General features: G+C 42.2%; 1 protein-coding gene across 5 annotated transcripts in view; it reads left to right on the forward strand.

The window, feature by feature from the left end:
• Positions 1 to 17399, forward strand: part of ZHX1 (zinc fingers and homeoboxes 1) — a 29081-nt gene that overhangs the window by 3555 nt on the left and 8127 nt on the right. For all 5 annotated transcript variants that reach the window (XR_009865687.1, XR_009865688.1, XM_062188035.1 and 2 more), the window contains one exon: positions 3958 to 4074. The gene's annotated coding sequence lies outside the window, so the exon portion shown is untranslated. The remainder of the gene's footprint in view (positions 1 to 3957; positions 4075 to 17399) is intronic.

Consider the following 17399-nt stretch of genomic DNA (forward strand, 5'->3'; position numbering starts at 1 on the left):
CCCTTTCTAACGGGCTTTTTTTTCCCTTTTTTGGTTGCTGTGAGAAGTGAAAAACATAGGAGGTTCTGATATTTCTAAGCACTATCTTCATAATTATGCTTTTTTTCTATGCTAAAACGATTCCCATTTTCTGCGCAATATTGTTAAAAAGAAGTTTGTGTTGTTGTTGATTTAGCTTACTGGCCATAGACTACTTGGAAGTGAGGAGAAGCGAGCAATTTTTCCTTATTACTTTAAGAATATTTGCATGAGCGGTTTATTTTCTGAAGTACCCCTTAAAATGTATCATCCAGTAGTGATTCATTTTGAAGCTAAAGTCAGAGGGAAAATGTGTGTAGAGGGGATTAAATTATGATTGATTTATGTCTACATGTTAAAGCCAACTTGTGCCAGCATTATTTAACATACTCAAAGGTATGAAATAAAAAATAGTTTATTGCTTGATTGTTACCCAGATTTGTCAGCATTTGGCAGATTTTAAACACAGCCTTCCTTTGTTATATAACTTGAAGTTAATACTTTAAATAAAAGTAAGAAAAGTCTAACATCCATCATGTTCTTCCTAAGTACTAGGAAGAATTCTAAAAACTTTCTATGCGTTACTTCCTTCAGTCCTCACAACAACCCTGTTAGGTAGACGCTGTAATTAGCCCCATTTTATAGATGAGGGGGCTGAGGCACAGATAGGCCTCATTTGTCTGAAGCCACGCAGCTATGACGAGATAGTGCTGGGATTTCAATCCAGTCTGTTCCAGAGCCTCTTAGTCTTTAAAATCCATCTACTTTAAGAATATCTTGTTATGTTTTATTATATAATGTACATGGTAGAGATGAACTTTAATTTTTGAAAAGTGCTCATTCTAAATTAAAAAAAATACTTTGAACTAGAAGTGTTCCACAGTAGTCCCAGTATCAGGAACTGAAACAACATCAGGCAAATATGAGTTTTTCATTCAGAAGTATCGAGGACCTCATTTGTTACTCATATAGTTAGTTGCCTTGTGCCTTTGCATGTCTTGGCAGCTCTCCCCGAGAGACACTCATTCGGTAAAACAGCTTGCGTTTGATGAATGATTTCAGAAGGGATTGGAATAGGTTACCAATTTCCTACAATATTAATAATTCATTTTGGAAAATAACCTCCCCTCTTTGGCAGCTGTTTCCTGTCCTCTCTTCTAGTCCATATCCTGTCGATGGATGGCTAAGAGTGACTGAACAAGGAGATACCAGGAAATGAAACTGTAGAATCTCAGACTGCAGAGATAACAGGATACTCCACGGGGGCTACCAGAAAAAAATGCTCTTTTGCTTTTCATGAAAATAGTATAATTAATTATTCAGCCTCAGTTTTAACTTAGCCTGAAGATATTTTGTTAGAGGATAGATATATTTTTAAAGAGGGCTGTTCAGAAACTTATATTTAACGGTGGCAAGAGTCAAAAGATCAGGCATTTCAGGAAAGCTGTCGTTATTCATTCACTGTAGTATACAGAGTATCAGTGATTCAAGAACAATAACAAATATGCTGTGACTCTTCACAAGCATTATGTGCTGTTATTCTAGTAAGAGGAGCAGTTATAGTTTTTATTAAATTATCTGATTGGTTAAACTACCTGAGTAATATGCTATCACATTTTTGGATACTGATCTTAATTTTCTTTTTCAAGGATTTATTTATTTATGTGAAAGGGGAAAAGAGAGAGAGAGATTTTCCATTTACTAGTTCGCTCCCCAAATGGCCACAACGCCCAGGACTGGGCCAGACCAGAGCCAGGAGTCCAGAATTCTATCCGGGTCTCCCACATGAGAGGCAGGGGCCCATGCACTTGCGTCATCTTCTGCTGCTTTCCCAGGCACAATAGCAGGGAGCTGGATCAAAAAGTGGAGCAGCAAGAACTTGAACTGGCACCTATATGGCATGACTGCATTGCAAGCAACAGCTTAACCTGCTACACCACAACACCTGCTCTGTGAATTTTCAAAGAATGATTTCCAGTTGTTTGATTGCAAACTACTGATGTTTCATGTAGTTTTGTAGTTTAATATAGCTTTGTAGTAAAAGCTAAATAATTAAACACTTGTCATCCTATTAGATAACCTCATGTTTAGGTGTAGAGTGCCACTAGTTTATTTAAATTATTATTGACTTGTATTGCTGGCATTAATAATCCTCACCATGGTAGTTAATACTTAATAAATTAGCTGGCGCCGTGGCTCACTAGGCTAATCCTCTGCCTGCAGCGCTGGTACTCCGGGTTCTAGTCCCGGTTGGGGTGCTGGTTCTGTCCCGGTTGCTCCTCTTCCAGTCTAGCTCTCTGCTGTGGCCCAGGAAAGAAGTGGAGGATGGCCCAAGTGCTTGGGCCTTGCACCCGCTTGGGGAGACCAGGAGAAGCACCTGGCTCCTGGCTTGGGATCAGCACAGCGCGCCAGCCGTAGTGGCCATTTCAGGAGTGAACCAACAGAAGGAAGAACTTTCTGTCTCTTTCTCTCTCACTGTCTAACTCTGCCTGTCAAAAGAAAAATACTGAGTAAATTAGGATACAAATATTAGTAGGTCTGTGTGCAAACACAAATGAATATACCTACTCCCAACTCTTAGTTTAAGTTGTCTTTCATAACCTTTCTGGACTAATTTTAAATATTCCAAGTTTTAACATCTCAGTTTTCTCATTACAGGCTATTTATTCATAACTTAAAAAATTTTTTGAAAATAGTGTAATAATTACTTGGTTTTTCTGTATAATGTAAACACTTAGTTCTGAATTTTGTATTTCTTAACTTTATTCAATTTGGCATTTAGATTTTTTAAGTTTGGAGAAATAAAGCTTTTTTTTTTTTTAATTACATCTAAAGGCAGGCATTTGGTACAACCTTTAAGACCCTGCTTGGGATGCTCACATTCCATATGGGAGTGCCTGGGTTCACATCCTGGCTCTCCTTCCATCCAGTTTCCTGCTAATAAGCATCCTGGGAGGCAGTGGATGAAGGTTCAAGTACTTGGGTCCCTGCCACCCACATAAGAGACCTGGATGAAGTTCTGGACTCCTGGCTTCCACCTGGCTCAGCCCTGGCTGTTGTGGTTATTTGAGAAATGAAACAGTGGGCGGATAACCTCTGTGTTTCAAATAAAGGAAAATAAATAATCTTAAAATTTCATACACTTTTTTAAAGAAAAGATTTATGGCCGGCACCATAGCTCACTAGGCTAATCCTCCACCTGTGGCGCCGGCACCCCAGGTTCTAGTCCCGGTTGGGGCGCCGGTTCTGTCCTGGTTGCTCCACTTCCAGTCCAGCTCTCTGCTGTGGCCCGGGAAGGCAGTGGAGATGGCCCAGGTCCTTGGGCCCTGCACCCACATGGGAGACCAGGAGGAAGCACCTGGCTCTTGGCTTCGGATGGGCTCAGCGAATTGGCCGCAGCGCGCCAGCCGTAGCAGCCACTTGGGGAGTGAACCAACGGAAAAAGGAAGAACTTTCTCACTTTCTCTCACTGTCTAACTCTGCCTGTCAAAAAAAAAAAAATTGGAAAAAAAAAGAGAAAATATTTATTTATTTGAAAGGCAGAGTTACAAACACAAAGTGGCAGAGAGAGAGAAAGAGAGGTCTTTCATCCACTGGTTCACTCCCCAGATGGCCGCAATGGCCGGAGCTGTGTCAGTCTGAAGCCAGGAGCCAGGAGCTTCTTCTAGGTCTCCCATGCAGGTACAGGGGCTCAAGGACTTGAGTCTTCTTCCACTGCTATCCCAGGCCTTAGCAGAGAGCTGGATCAGAAGTGGAGCATCCGGGACTCGAATCGGCGACCATATGGGATTCCGGCACTGCAGGTAGCAACTTTACCTTCTATGTCACCTGGCCCCAAAATTACATTTACTTTTAAAAAGCAAGGCATAGCTGTAAAATTTCCAGACTATGGATAAATCATATCTAGAATAATAAACTGATTTTTTTTTTTTTTTGTAGGAGAAGACAGATAGCTACTGTGGACCTGTTTGTAATGATGGCCTGAGCTAAACACCTCCTAATTTAAAGGGATATCCTCCCGTTTCAAAGAACAGGATGCTGAGGAAGCTATGGCAAGTATGTGTTTCATTGTTTTGTTGTGGTAAAACTCAGGTGTCCGATGTACTCTCTTTAGTTTCCATGACAGTATATTTGACTAAAGTTTAAAAAATGTTCCTTAAAAAACAGCAGCTATATGTATAATTTTTAAAAAAGATTTATTTATTTGAAACGCAGAGCTAGAGAGAGGCAGAGAAAGAGAGAGGTCTTCCATCTACTGGTTCACTGCCCAAATGGCTACAATGGCTGGAGCTGCATCAACCCGAAGCCAGGAACCAGGAGCTTCTTCCGGCTCCCCCATGCAGGTGCAGGGGCCTCAAACCAGCACCCATATGGGATGCCGGCAGTGCAGGCAGCGACTTTTCCCACTATGCCACAGTGCTGGCCCCTGCGTATAGTATTTTTTAAAAAATAATGTAGTTTTGGGGTTGGCGCTGTGGTGTGGCAGGTAAAGCCACCACCTGCAGTGCCTGCATCCCATGTGGGTGCTGGTTCGAGTTCTGGCTGCCCACTTCACATCCAGCTCTCTGCTATGGCCTGGGGAAGCAGTAGAAGATGGCCCAAGTCCTTGGACCCCTGCATCTGCCGGGGGGAGCCGGAAGAAGCTCCTGACTCCTGACTTCAGATTGGCGCAGCTCTGGCCATTGCAGCCAATTGGGAACCAGCGGATGAAAGACCTTTCTCTCTCTGCCTCTCCTTCTCTCTCTCTGTAACTCTGACTTTCAAATAAATAAATAAATCTTTAAAAAAAAAACCTCTATAAGTATTGACTGCTTTAATTTCAAAGGAAACAAAACACTTCATAATAAATCTTATGTGCTATGTTTATAAGTGACTTTTCTATCTTAATATGGTTTGTTTATAATTGATTTTTCAATTAATATTTGCTGAAACCAGCTGTGTGTCAGACAGTACATCAGGAACAGTGATAATTAAGGTAAACAAGACAAATGAATGTCCTGAAGGCGAGGATTTCATGTGGGGAAATTGATCTAGAGATTTTCATATTCTTGTACCTATATTCATAAAAATGCTTTAAGATATAAGAAAAGTCCTGAAATGTATTTTCAATATATAGACTCCTAGTAATACTTAAATATAAAATTTTAATTAACAAATATTTTATTTAGATTAATCATACCAATATTCATACACAATTATTTTTATTTATCTAATTGACTTTTAAAAATAAGCATTAGATCACATATTATAAACTTGAAATATTAATACTTTAATCCAATTGTTATTTATTTATTTTTTTTTTTAAGATTTGTGTATTTATTTGAAAAGCAGAGTTAGAGAGAGAGACAGCTTGGCCGGCGCCATGGCTTAATAGGCTAATTCTCCACCTTGCGGCGCCAGCACACCGGGTTCTACTCCCGGTTGGGGTGCCGGATTCTATCCCAGTTGCCCCCCTTCCAGGCCAGCTCTCTGCTATGGCCCGGGAAGGCAGTGGAGGATAGCCCAAGTCCTTGGGCCCTGCACCTGCATTGGAGACCAGGAGAAGCACCTGGCTCCTGGCTTCGGATCAGTGCGATGCGCCGGCCGCAGCGGCCATTGGAGGGTGAACCAATGGCAAAAAGGAAGACCTTTCTCTCTGTCTCTCTCTCTCTCACTATCCACTCTGCCTGTCAAAAAAAAAAAAAAGAGAGAGAGAGAGACAGACAGCTCTTCCATCTGATGGTTCCCTCCCTAAATGGCCTCATTTTCCAGGACTGAGCCAGGCTGAAGCTAAGAACTAGAACTCAAACTGGTCTACATGGGTGGCAGAGGCCCAAGCACTTGAGCCATTTTCTGCCGCTTTCCCAGGCACATTAGCAAGGAGCTGGATTGGAAGTAGTGCAGCCAGGACTCAAACTGGTGCCCATATGGGCTCTCCCCCATTGTTATTTCAGATAATCCCACAAAGTACTAGGAAAGATTTTATAACCATTAATGTGACTCACTTTCATTGTTTTTATTTTTTATTATTTTTAATAAGATTTATTTATTTATTTGAAAGAGTTACAGTGAGGGAGAGACAGAGAAACAATCTTCCATCTGCTGATTCATTCCCCAGATAGCCACACAGCCCAGGATGAGCCAGGCCAAGCCAGGAGCCAGGAGCTTCCTTCAGGTATCCCATGTGGGTGCAGGAGCCCAGGCACTTGGGCCATCTTCCTTTGGATTGAAGATCTCTCTGTCTTTCCCTCCCTCTCTCTCTCTGTAACTCTGCCTTTCAAGTAAATAAATCTTTAAAAAAAATTGCTACTATCTTTTAAAGTATTTTTAAAAATTGGATGATTTAATCTTCTATAAGGTAGGTAGTACTTTTTTTTTTTTTTTTTGAAGATTTGTTTATTTATTTGAAAGGCCATGTTAAAGAGAGAGAGAGAGATCTTTGATCTGCTGGTTTATTCCCCCAAATGGCTACAAACAGCCGAAGCTGGGCCAATACAAAGCCAGGACCCAGAACCTCCTCTGGATCTCCCACATGGGTGCAGAGGCCCACATACTTGGGCCATCTTCCTCTGCTTTCCCAGGCTCTTTAGCAGGATCAGAAGTAGAGCAACCAGGACTTGAACTGGCACCTATATGGGGTGCCATTGCCATAGGTGGTGGCTTCACCTGTTATACCACGATGCTGGTTACTTTTTCTATAAATAGGAAAAATGTTGGACAGTTGAATGCTTCATCAGTCTCTCAAAGATAATCTCACTTAAGTTAAAAATAGCATTTTTGGGGCCGGCACTGTGGCGTAGTGGGTTAATCCTCCGCCTGCAATGCTGGCATCCCATATGGGCTCCAGTTCAAGACTGGCTGCTCTGCTTCCAATCCAGCTCTCTGCTATGGCCTGGGAAAGCAGTAGAAGATGGCCCAAGTCCTTGGGCCCCTGCACCCACGTGGGAGACCTGGAGGAAACCCCTAGCTCCTGGCTTCAGATAGGCCAACTCTGGCCATTGTGGCCACTGGAAAGTGAACCAGTGGATGGAAGACCTCTCATTCTCTCTGCCTCTCCTTTTCTCTCTGTGTAACTCAGGCATTGTTACACACACACACACACAGAGAGAGAGAGAGAGAGAGAGAGAGAGAGATTTTATAGTCACTGGTTCACTTCCCAAATGGCTGCAACAGCCAGAGTTGGGCAAGACCAAGGCCAAGAGCCAGGAGCTTTTTCTGGGTCTACCATGTGGGTGCAAAGACCCAAATACTTGGGCTGTCTTCTGCTGATTTCCTGGGTACATTAGCAGGGAGCTGGATTGGAAGTGGAGCAGCTGGCATTTGAACTGGTGCTCATATGGGATGCTGGCACCACAGACAGTAGCTTTACCCACTCTGCCACACCAGCCCCAAGGATAGAGTTTCTTAATCTTTAGCCTTAATTACTATTAGCAAAGGGAGCCTCTGAAGTTAGCTTATCTTTGGCCATAGTTTGTCTTTTTTTTTTCCAATTTTTTTAATTTGTTTAAAAAGAGTAACGAGAGAGAAAGAGAGAGAGAGAGAGAGAGAGAGAGAGAAATCTATCTATCTATCTATCTATCTTCATCCTCTGATTTACTCCCCAAACTGATTTATTCCCCAAATGGCCCCAATGGCCAGGGCTGGGCCAGGCCAAAGCCAGGAACCTGGGACTCCATCCAGGTCTCCCACGTAGGTGCAGGGGCCCAAAGATTTGGGCCTTCCTTTGCTGCTTTCCCTGGACACATAAGCTTGGAGCTGGATTGGAAGCAGAGCAGCTGGGACCCAAACCAGTCCTCCGATAGGGGATGCTGGCATCATAGGCAAGGCCTTAACCTGCTGTGCCACAAGGCCAGCCCCAATTTCTTGGATGCTTTCACTTCTATCACATTCATTTCTATCTCTGTATTCACTTTTTTTTTTTGACAGGCAGAGTGGATAGTGAGAGAGAGAGAGACAGAGAGAAAGGTCTTCCTTTGCTGTTGGTTCACCCTCCAATGGCCGCTGCGGCCGTCGCATCTCGCTGATCCGAAGCCAGGAGCCAGGTGCTTCTGGTCTCCCATGGGGTGCAGGGCCCAAGCACTTGGGCCATCCTCCACTGCACTCCCGGGCCATGGCAGAGAGCTGGCCTGGAAGAGGGGCAACCGGGATAGAATCCGGTGCCCCAACCGGGACTAGAACCAGGTGTGCCGGCGCTGCAAGGCGGAGGATTAGCCTGTTAAGCCACGGCGCCGACCCTCTGTATTCACTTTAATACTTGACTTTTGATTGTTTTGAGGCCATTTTTGACTATTTTCTTGAGATTTATCTCTCAGGTAATGGGTCTATATAATCAATAAAAATAAAAAAACATTTGTTTGGAGTACAAATTTATGTTGCCAAATTCCTAATTTTTAAGAAGTTGACTGTTGTTCCTAAATATTTTTTACATTATAAGTATGAAAATGCCTTAAGTTTAAAGGCATTTTAACAAAATAGATAGCCTTTGTGTTAATTTGACTCCATTGTTCTTCATTCCCACTATTATTTCAGGCATTTTGTGATTTTAGTGGATCTGTAACTTTTAGTTTGAACACAAACATGTGAAAATAAGTATTTTCAGCTGACTAAACAGAACTCTGACTCAGAGAGGGAGGAGTGAAACTAAATAGAATACAGAGTCCTAAGAATTCTGAGGGTATATATATGAATGTAGATTCCAAAGGATTCTTAGTGTGTATATTTTTGCTCCATAAGAATAGTTTTATTTGATTATAGATCGAAACTAACATGGTTCTTAAAAGTAATAATATCTTCTTAATGTTCTCACTTGAACCAAAGTTGCTATGAAAAACAGTTTGTTTTTATCACATAAAATCTTACCAAAGTAACATGCTTTTATGGCTAACTAGGCCAACATGCTGTTATCTGTTAATCATTTAATTTGCAGTACAAGAGAACCAAAAAACCCAGAGTCTTAGAAATTCGGTACAACTATGGCTCAACTTAATTGTAAGTTGTTAGACTTCTTTTAGTAGTAAGCATAGCATTTGAAACAATTGACTGACTTTTATAGTGTTTACATTCAGAACTTACTGTTGAATCTTTCTGAAAATGTGATAGAATGCCATTATTTTTGGTTTTATTATGGAATACAAAAGTGATGATTCTGAGTACACATTTGCTCTTGCATCTTTATGAGAACCTTGTACTTTTCTCTTGAATTTCACTGCAGTAATAATTCTCTGAATGTTTTTATTTTTACTCAAGGATGTTTTAATATTTTGGTGATCAAGGTAATTTTTATTAGTAAGGATTTTACCATTGAAAATAATCTGTAGAGCAAGCACAATTTTTCATAGCTCCTCTATTCCTTAAAGTGTTTTTTTAGCAAGTATTATTGAGGTCCTCGTATGTACTTTGCTGAACCCTAGGAATATAGTGGAGAACTAAACATTCTTTCTGGCTATAAAAGAACTTCTAGAAAAATTGCCAACAAGCTTATTCTGTGATGAGATAAATCTTGCTTTCATTAAATGTGCTCATGTAGAGAAACCTTGTCGTAATTATTTCAGTAAGTGCATAATCACGAATTGATTGAGGAGCATCCTATCTTCAGAAGAGCCAGAGTGCAGACATAGATTCACAGAAATTGGCTTGGCTGGTTCTCACTGTAGAGGCTATGGGAGATCATGAGAGCTCATGTTTCGAATGAGCCTGTGTTTCTCAAAAAATGTCTGGAATACACTTGAATGCTATGCATACTGAGGGATTCCTGCTTGCCCTGGCAAAACCTTTATGTAGTAATATTTTTGCCTTAAAAATACAAAGATAACGGCCGGCGCCGTGGCTTAACAGGCTAATCCTCCGCCTTGCGGCGCCGGCACACCGGGTTCTAGTCCCGGTCGGGGCACCGATCCTGTCCCGGTTGCCCCTCTTCCAGGCCAGCTCTCTGCTGTGGCCAGGGAGTGCAGTGGAGGATGGCCCAAGTGTTTGGGCTCTGCACCCCATGGGAGACCAGGAGAAGCACCTGGCTCCTGCCATCGGAACAGCGCGGTGCGCCGGCCGCAATGCCGCTACCGCGGCGGCCATTGGAGGGTGAACCAACGGCAAAAGGAAGACCTTTCTCTCTGTCTCTCTCTCACTGTCCACTCTGCCTGTCAAAAAAAATTAAAAAAAAAAAATACAAAGATAACTTTGTTTCCAGCTTGAGACAAATGACAATAGATTTGCAATTTTAAGGTCTTGAAACTATTGTTACAGTTTATAATAAAGCAATGTTATAACAATATTAAAGAAAACTCAAATATCAGACACAAAATTTTCACCCATTAATCTCATGTCAGAATTTCATGTTTTATATGTTCTTATCTAGTGTTTGTCCATATGCATATATATTCTCATATTTACTACAATTTTTAAAAATTTTTATTTATTTATTATTTTTAAAAGATTTATTCATTGATTTAAAAGGCAGAGTTACAGAGAGGCCGAAGCAGAGAGAGAGAGGGAGGTCTTCCATCTGTTGGTTCACTTCCTAAATGGCTGCAACAGCCAGAGCTGTGCTGATTGGAAGCCAGGAGCCAGGAGATTCTTCTGGGTCTCGCACACAGGTGCAGGGGATCAAGGTCTTGGACCATCTTCTACTGCTTTCCCAGGCCATAGCAGAGAGCTGGATCAGAAGTAGAGCATCTGAGACTTGAACTGGTGCCCATATGGGATGCTGGCATTGCAGGTGGTGTTTTTACCTGCTATACCACAGCATTGACACCTGGTTATTATAATTTTTTAATTAATGTATTTATTTGAAAAGCAGTGTAATATAGGGAGAGGGAGAAACAGAGAAAAAGAGAGGTCTTCTGTTGGCTGATTTATTTCCCAAATTGCCAAAAAAAAACTAGGTCTGGGCAAGACTAATGCCAGGAGCCAAGAGCTCCATCTGATCTCCCAATTAGGTGAAAGGGGCCCAAGCACTTGGGCCATCCTCCACTGCCTACCCAGGCATGTTAGCAGAAAGCTGGATTGGCTGGAGGCCAGTGCTATGGTGTAGGGGGCGGAGCCATTGCCTACAGTGCTGGCATCCCATGTGGTCGCTGGTTCGAATCCTGGCTGCTCCACTCCCAGTCCGGCTCTCTGCTGTGGCCTGGGAAGGCAGTAGAAGATGGCCCAACTTGGGCCCCTGCACCCATGTGGGAGACCCAGAAGAGATTCCTGGCTTCTGGCTTCGGATTGGTGCAGCTGTGGCCATTGTGGTCATTTGGGGAGTGGACCAGCAGATGGAAGATTCTCTCTCTCTCTCTCTGTCTTCCTGTCTGCCTCTGCCTCTGCCTCTACCTCTACCTCTCTGTAACTCTGCCTTTCAAATAAATAAATAAATCTTTACAAAAAAGTGGAGTGGCTGGGACTCAAACTGGTAGTCTAGTATGGGATGCTGCCATCACGCAGCAGTTTAACTTGCTGCACCTCTGGCTCCTCTCACAGTTATTATAGTTAACATGCAAATTTTGTTTTCATTTAAAAAAATTTAGTAGTAAATGGGAAAATGTGGGGCTGGCCCTGTGGCGCAGTAAGTTAATCCTCCGCTTGCGGTGTCGGCATCCCATATGGGCGCCAGTTCTAGCCCCGATTGCTCCATTTCCAGTCCAGCTCTCTGCTGTGGCCTGGGAAAGCAGTGGAAGATGGCCCAAGTCCTTGGGCCTCTGCACCCACATGGGAGACTGGGAAGAAGTGCCTGGCTCCTGACTTCGGATCGGTGCAGTTCTGGCCGTTGCGGCCATCTGGGGAGTGAGCCAACAGAAGGAAGACCTTTCTCTCTGTCTCTCCCTCTCACTGTCTGTAACTCTACCTCTCAAATAAAATAAATAAAATCTTTTAAAAAATGGGAAAATATTACTTTTCCATTTAATTATTCTTGACTATCATTTTTAATGGTAGTATAAAAATTAATTGATTTGATCAGTTTTTTTTAACTTATTTATTTACTGAAGGGTAAATGAAACCAGTTTTATTTTTTTTTAAAGATTTTTTATTTTATTTGAAAAGCAGAGTTACAGAAAGAGAGGAGGAGACAGAGAGAGAGAGAAAGAGTTTCCATCTGCTGGTTCACTCCCAAAATGGCCGCAGTGGCTGGAGGTGGTCCAGACGGAAGCTGTGATCCAGGAGCTTCTTCTGGGTCTCCCACGTGGGTACAAGGGCCCAAGCAATTGGGCCATCCTTCACTGCTTTCCCAGGCACATTAGCAGGAAGCTGATTGGAAGTGGAGCAGCCGGAAATTGAACTGGTGCCCCTATGAGATGGCAGTGCTGCAGGCAGTGGCTTAACCCACTCCGCCACAGTGCTGGCCCTGAAAACAGTTTTCAAAAGTTATATTTACAGTGATGGGTGCATTCAGATCATACTCTTTTCTTTTATTGGCAAATTTAACTTTAATTGTATTTTAATTACAAAGCTACCCAGCTACTCGGTTGTGCAATTGACCTCTAACCCCTTTTTTATAGGTAAATAGTACAATGCTCCCCACATTGATTTTGAGCACTGATTTTAGTTGATCTTCAAACAGAGGATCAGATACCAACCAGCCAGTAGCTATTTTTGCACATTTTCTTGTCCTAGCCACATTGCACTTCAATGACAAAGAGAGATCAACTGTGATCATACTATAGAAATTCTTATTCTGTATTTTTACTCTGTTTTTTCATCAATTTGTGTGCCTTGTCAGCTGAGTAAGTTGCTTTAGTAAAAAAAGAATGGGGCCGGTGTTGTGGTGTGGCAGGTTGCGTAACCTCCTGCAGCACAGGCATCTCATGTGGGTGCCATTTGGAGTCACAGCTGTTCCACTTCCTATCCAGCTCCTTGCTGTTGAGCCTGGGAAAGCAGTGGAACATGGCTCAAGACCTGGGTCCCCTGAAACCATATGGGAGACCCAGATGAAGCTCCTGGCTCTGCCTGGCCTTTCGGCCATTTGGGATGTGAACCAGCATATGGAAGACCTCTCTCCCTCTCTCTCCCTCTCCCTTGCTTTCTCTATACATCTCTCCTTCAAATAAAATAAAATCTTAAAAAAGAGAAAGTGTATGATACTAGATAAACAGTGTTTCTTCTACTCCCAGAAAAAATGTCAGTTAGGCACCTACTGTGAGGAGATAAAAGGAGTAGGTGAAGAGCGGTGAAAGGAGCATTTTCACTTGATCACGCTGTGAGATAGATGCCATTATTCCTGCCTTCCCGAGAAGCCTTCTCTGCTGCTTTTCTAGGAGCCTCTTGCAGTGTACTAATAGTCCTTAATACTTTCTCTCTCATCTCACTGAAAACAGTTATTCTAAGACATTGTTCACCTATTTGTCTTGTAAAAGCCTGGTTTCTTGGCTCCGCTGTTAGTATCTGATACACCAAAGACTATCTGTCTTGGTCGTCATTGTACTCCCAGCGTCTGACATGATGCCTGCCATATGGTTAACATTCAGCAAATTTGTATTGAAGAATCTTGGTTTGATGGATGAGAAAAGTGAAGTAGAAATTGAGTATCTTTTCCAGTTAAGTGACTATTGAGTGACAGAGGGCACTTAACACCTGTGGTGTTACCTTCCAGCACAAGCCTCCATGAATTAATTACTCTGGGCCCAGATCAAATAAATAAATAAAATCTTTTTTATAACATGGCAGTTGTACTAAGGACCTTGTATACTCCACAGTTATGGCTGCATAATGAGATCCTTGAGGATGCTTCTCTTTGCTCTGTGGTCTATATTTTAGACTGGCAGAACTGAGCCATTGAACCAAATCTTGAATCTCTTTTGGGAAGTATCCTGTCTCCCTTTAGGAGTATGTTTTAAAACTGGCCCTGGTTTCATTAACGAAATCATGGAGAACTTACCGGTAGCTTATAGTGAGCAAACAATTTTAGGAGTAAAGAGGAAAGAGCATGTATCAACTCTGTGTGGTTGGATATAGAAGTAACCAGAGGTTGAGGAAGTCTATAAAACCTAAGAAAATCAGATTCTTAGTCTTTTTCATTACTGAAACTTTTTTTTTAAAAAGAAGTATGTATCTCTCTTTAAATTTAAATTTAAGTATATTGTCAAAGTCAGTGTTTTTAGAAGACAAAACTCAACTTGGGGTATATGTCACTAGATTGTCATATAACACCATGAGTACTTTACATTTTTCATAACTTCAGCAAAAAATATTTAAGTTTTTAAAATTTGTTTGTATCAGCTTAGATTCTTACTAAATGACCGCACTGAGTTAGTGAACCAGTAGAAAGAGAAATATAAGGAGTAATTTGGTAACATACCCCTTTTTTTATGCTAAAATGAAATGAAAAATAAGAAGTATAACCCTGAGAGCTGGAGAGCCATAAGAATAATATGAATATGAATAAAAATAGGAACAGGGGGTCTTGGCTGCTCAGGTGTCTTTTCTGTCTTCTATCACTCCTGGCTGCTTTGTCCCAGTGTGGCTGCCTTAGACTTCCTTCTGAAGTCAAACAAACTGAAAGGAGACATTCAGTTCACTATATATTAGTTTTCAGATTTCATGGCTTATCATATTCTCAGTGTAAAGAATTTTTGATGAACTGATATGTTGTCTTTAAAGTATTTAATTTTTTTAAAAAATATTTATTTATTTGTTTGAAAGGCAGAGTTACAGAGAGGCGGAGGCAGAGAGAGAATCTTCCATCCGCTGGTTCACTCCCTAGATGGCTGCAATGGCCAGAGCTGTGCTGATCTGAAGCCAGGAGCTTCTTCTGGGTCTCCCACAAGGGTGCAGGTGCCCAAGCACTTGGGCCATCTTCTACTGCTTTCCCAGGCCACAGCAGAGTGCTGGATCAGAAGTAGAGCAGCAGAGACTCAAACTGGTACCCATATGAAATGCCGACACTGCAGGCAGCGGCTTCACCCCTACACCACAGCTCCAGCCCCTAAAGTGTTTAAATTTTTAAGGCAAAGACTTTCAGGCACATCTCAGAACTCTTCAGAGGTGGGAGTGGAGATTGTGGGATCCACAGGACTTGGTCAAGGAATAGTTTAGCCTTTGCTACTGCAACCAGACAGCTACTTTTAAATGTTTTGCACTGGGGCTTCTCATAGAATTTTTTTTTTTTTTAAGATTTATTTATTTTACTTGAAAGTCAGAGTTACACACAGAGAGAAGGAGAATCAGAGAGAGAGAGAGGTCTTTCATCCACTGGTTCATTCCCCAGATGGCCACAACCGCCAGAGCTGTGCCGATCTGAAGCCAGGAGCCAGGAGCTTCTTCCGGGTCTCCCACGCAGGTGCAGGGGCCCAAGGACTTGGGCTGTTTTCTACTGGTTTCCTAGGCCATAGCTGGATTGGAAGTGGGGCAGCTGGAACTTGAACCAGTGCCCATATGGGATGCTGGCACTGCAGGCTGTGGCTTTACCTGCTACACCACAGCGCTGGCCCCTTTCTTAGTATTTTATTTGAGGAAAGGGCTCCCCTGCTTAAAAGTTTGAAAACCACCACTTAAGGAAAGGTTCAGGGAAAAAAACTTTCTGACTTGTAGCTAGTAGAGTACCCAGTTAAATACAGTGTCTCTCAAATTCCATGAGAATAGTAGTCACAAAATAACTTACACTCTTGCCTAATTTTGATTTTCCTTTACTGTCCAAAGTGGGAGTGCTGCTCATTTAGACCTGTTTGGGGAATTGTCTGTTTCTAATGACAAATAATAATCAAATACCTGTGTTGCTGACCAGCATTTGGTACAGTGGTTAAGATTTTGCTTGGGATGCCCACATCCCATATTGGAGTGCCTGGATTTGAGTGCCAGTTCTGCTTCCAATTCCAGCTTCCTGCTAACATACTGGGAAGCATCAGGTGATAGGTTCAGTCCTTAGGCTACATGGGAGACCCACACTGAATTTCTGGCTCCTGGCTTCAGCGTGGCCCAGCCCTAGGCCTCTGGGGACTGAACCAGTAGATGAGAGATTTCTCTGTATCTCTTTTCAAAGAAATAAAAGTTTAAAATTTAAATAGCTGTGTTGATACTTGAAAAAAAAATTGGTGACCCCTGTTTGATTATGAGATGACATTAGCTTAATTTATAGCATTTAGTCAAGAAATAATTTTAATTATTTTATTTTAATTTATAGCATTTAGTTAAGAAATAATATAGCTGCGGGACAGTGGGTTAATGTCCTTGCCTGAAACGCTGGCATCCCATATGGGCACCAGTTCGAGAACCAGATGCTCCACTTCTGATCCAGCTCTCTGCTATGGCCTGGGAAAGCAGTGGAAGATGGTCCAAGTCCTTGAGCCCCTAGGAGACCTAGAGGAAGCTCCTGGCTCCTGGCTCTTGGATCAGCACAGCTCTGGCTGTTGCGGCCATCTGGGGCGTGGCACCTCTCTCTCTTTCTGTCTGCCACTCCTCTCTGTGCAACTCTGACATTCAAATAAATAAGTCTTTTTTTAAAAAAAGTAATAATTTTAAATTTCAGTAATTTCTTTATTATCTCTTAGAAATCAGGAGTTTTGTAGAAAAAAGAATGACACTTTGAGAGTAAGGCTTTGTAGAAAGCTGATGCTCTTTATTTTGTAATATGGGAAATCAAGAAATAAGGAATATTCAGTCCAACTTACATTTGCTGTTCAAACTCATCAATTTGAGTGCGTAGTCTTTATTTGAATAATTCCAGTGTGGAGGAATGTTAACCATTTTCAAAGTTAGGACTCTCTCTCTCTCTTTGGACAGCTCAGTTTCCTCCTTTTTTTGGTAAGTATATCTTCTCATAGAGACCTGGTTTTGCTTCATAATTTTTTAAAAATATATTTATTTTATTTATTTGAAAGAAAGAACCACATTTTTAAAAAAAAGGGAGAGACAGAAAGAGAAAGACATCTTCCATCTGCTGGTTCATCCCCAAATGCTCGCCATGGCTGAAGCTGGGCCAGGCTGAAGCCAGGAGCCAGGAATACCATCCTGGTCTCCCACGTAGAGGCAGGGGTGTAAGTACTTGGGCCATCTTCCACTGCCTTTCCAGGTACATTGGCAGGGAGTTGGATCAGCCGAGCAGCCAGGACACAAAGAGGTGTTCTATCGGATGCCAGCATCGCTATGGTACAACACCAGCCCCTGCTTTATGATCTTTGAAGCAAACTCATTTCCCTTCAGTTCAGCTGAGACAAGGGTGATGCTAGGAAATGAAAATAGCTCTATATTTGTGGTGTGAACAAGTGAGGATATTTACTCATTTTCTTCATTTTCATTTGTGTTAGACTTTAGAAACACAAACTGTAACTGAGTTAGGGTTAAATTTTTTTTTTTTTTTTTTTGACAGGCAGAGTGTACAGTGAGAGAGAGAGACAGAGAAAGGTCTTCCTTTGCCGTTGGTTCACCCTCCAATGACCGCCGTGGCTGGCGCGCTGTGGCCGGCGCACCGCGCTGATCCGATGGCAGGAGCCAGG

This window comes from Lepus europaeus, chromosome 4, assembly GCF_033115175.1.
Source record: "Lepus europaeus isolate LE1 chromosome 4, mLepTim1.pri, whole genome shotgun sequence".
NCBI classification, from domain to species: domain Eukaryota; kingdom Metazoa; phylum Chordata; class Mammalia; order Lagomorpha; family Leporidae; genus Lepus; species Lepus europaeus.